The sequence below is a fragment of the Orbicella franksi genome, chromosome 11, assembly GCF_964199315.1.
Source record: "Orbicella franksi chromosome 11, jaOrbFran1.1, whole genome shotgun sequence".
Taxonomy (NCBI): Eukaryota; Metazoa; Cnidaria; class Anthozoa; order Scleractinia; family Merulinidae; genus Orbicella; species Orbicella franksi.
In genome coordinates, this window is record NC_138155.1 from 8,824,002 (window position 1) to 8,826,893 (window position 2,892).

General features: G+C 38.2%; 1 pseudogene; it reads left to right on the top strand.

Annotated features, from left to right (window-relative positions):
- Positions 1-253: 253 nt before the first annotated feature.
- LOC145503313 (galactose-3-O-sulfotransferase 2-like) lies at positions 254-2,559 on the top strand (annotated as a pseudogene).
- The last annotated feature ends 333 nt before the right edge of the window (positions 2,560-2,892 follow it).

Consider the following 2,892-nt stretch of genomic DNA (forward strand, 5'->3'; position numbering starts at 1 on the left):
GGTATAATGGCTGGTAACCGTGATCCAGTGAACCAATCAGAAAGCTAGAATTGCATTATCCGAGGCTGAGAATTTAATAATTGTACATATTTGAAAGGATGGAGCATTTTCAAAATGAATGCTGCCGCCATTCGACCAAAAATCCTTCTAGGAAGTCGTATTCAAGGCATTATGAAGAATCGTAAACCAGCAGTGGTTACATTGATCGCTGAAATTTATTTTTCTTCAAACTAAAGTTACTTATTTTTAGATGATGACAACTGTGAATGAAGTCATCAACGATGAAACAAAGGTGCCAGATGAATTTATTTTTCGCAGTGTTTCACTCGTTTGGCTTACCGCCGAACTCGACGAGTGAATTAATTCACAATCGATGTACATGTAAGATTATTATTATGAATAAAACTACGGCTGCATGAGCAATTGCGTCTCAGTTTTTATGTTTTTAGTCCGTTATTCTCCTTTTTAGGTGTGAAATCATACGTAAAAAAACTATTCGGCTCAGGTTCAGTGAATATTGGTGAATATTCGTCTCGACTTCGTCTCAGTGAATGTTCACCAATGTTCACTTCGCCTTCGTGAATTAAGCGACCATGTAACACAATACATAATCACAAACATAATCACAGTACATAACGACGTTTGAGGCGATTTTCCGAACATGTTATCAAAAATGATATTTTCACATGTGCTAGAATTTTTTGAAGAAATTAAAAATTCGAGACAAAGCAATGGTTTCTTACCTTAAAGTTATTTTTTAAGACCAATTTTGTGTTTAATTTAGTCTCGCTCGACTCCCGACGACTGCTCGAGTATTTTTTTCTGAGTCATTTTCTAAAAAAGAAACAGCTTTTTCTTTCTTCTTCCTGCTTCTCGTACCTGTTCAATGCCTCGACAAGATTCTTTTGTAGCTTATCGTTCACCCAGTCACATAAAATATTATCTAAGTCTTCAAATTAAGTTTCCACCATTTTAGAACACAGGGGGAAAAAAACTTTGTAATGATGACGTCAATGGCGCGTCGTCTGACCTCTAATAGATCATAGGCGAGAACCAGACAAACCGCGAGAAAAATGTGACTTATTATATTAAAAATATTTATACATCTATCAAACAAATCTATATTGGTCCAATATTGAATTGGTGGTTTAGAGGACTTTCATCAACCCAACAGAGGTAGAATTAAAAACTATTTTAAAAAATCTTTTTAAGTATTTACTGACAAACATTAAAAACTATAAATTCTTCAACCAAGTTTATTTTGTTTTAACAGGCAACAAGAAACAGTAGCAAACACAAACAGCGGTGGAACAAGTGCAAACACGTGCTCTCCCATACAACACGTCCTCTTTCTCAAGACGCACAAAACAGGTTCCACCTCAATCGCCAATATCTTTTTCCGTTATGGCGACTCACGGAATCTTACCTTTGTGCTTGGTCAAGACACGCTGATTGGCTGGCCTCGTCGCTTTCAGGTGTCTTTTTCATTGCCTTTAGAGAGACCTCGACTGAATTTTCTTTGCAGTCACACCAGGTACAATCAAAAACCGATGAATCATCTCTTTCCAAAGCCGACGTGACAATTCTCCGAAACCCTGTTGACCAGTACGGGTCGGTTTTTAACTATATGGGTTTGGGCGAAATTTATGGATTCGGCAGAGATCCCAGAAATGCTTTAGAAACATTCCTTAGCACTGGTATCGAATTTGAAGACTTTTTCAAAACAGCATCTACGCGCTTGGCCCGAAATCCCATGTCATTCGATTTAGGATTGGCCTACAAATTTCACCAGAATGTTACAGCTATCAACAATTACATTGCATTTTTGGATAAGGAGTTTGGCTTGGTTATGATCACAGATTACTTCGATGAGTCAGTCGTTCCGCTAAAACGCTTGCTTTGCTGGGAATTGGATGATAATCTTTATTTTAAATCTAACGAGAGACAAGACAAAGAGAGAGCTGTGGGATTGAGCGACCAAGTTAAAGACAATATCAAGCGATGGAACGCAGCCGATGAGTTATTACTCCAGTACGTTAACCAAACATTTTGGCACAAAATAAAAAGGAAGGTACAGGTTTTTATGATGACCTGGCAGCTTTTCGCCGGAAGAAAGAGCAAGTGAGTCGCTTATGCCTGACAAATGGCACAATTCTTCAACGACAATACAGTAACAAGTACGTCAAGGCGGTTTCTTTAAAGCAGAACTTGAGGGCAGAAACAAGAGAGCAGTGCGAAAGAATGACGAGAAGTGAAAATTCGTATCTAGCGCAGTTAAGAAGGAAACGGTCAATGAGATTAGCAAGTCTTAATGTAGCGGCAGCAAATGAAGAGAAGGCTGAAGAACTGACTAGCTGGGATGTGGCGATTGAGCTTAATTATGCTCCTACATCCAAAACGACTGTAGTACAAGGTCGTCTTAATGGAAATGTGGAGAAGCGGGAAAAAAGAGGTAGAAAACGAGGATATATTCGACACAAGGCTAGCCGGCAAGGGCGGAGTAGGGGTTTGGAAGGGGGGAGGGGTGGTGGGATAAGGAGAAAAGAAACTAGGAAGTAATTCTTTGTATCATTGAAGAGAAATACACCATTAAAACAAAACGAAAGAAACAGGGATGTAAAAATGAAATATCGCAGATCAAAGTTGTATGATGAAAGCCTCGACATTATGATTTTCTAAGGTAACATAATGTAAGTAAAAACTGTAGCACTTAGCTAAACTACTGGATTTTGAGAATTTGACACTTTAGTAGTTCTCCAAGCGGCAGGGGAGATCTGATCTTTGTGTTTAAAAAAATGATATCCTACATTATCAGAATGTATTAGGTAAATGCATGTCTATTGAGGGAAAAATTCGAAATAAAGATAAGGATAAACTTTATAACCAGGGGCC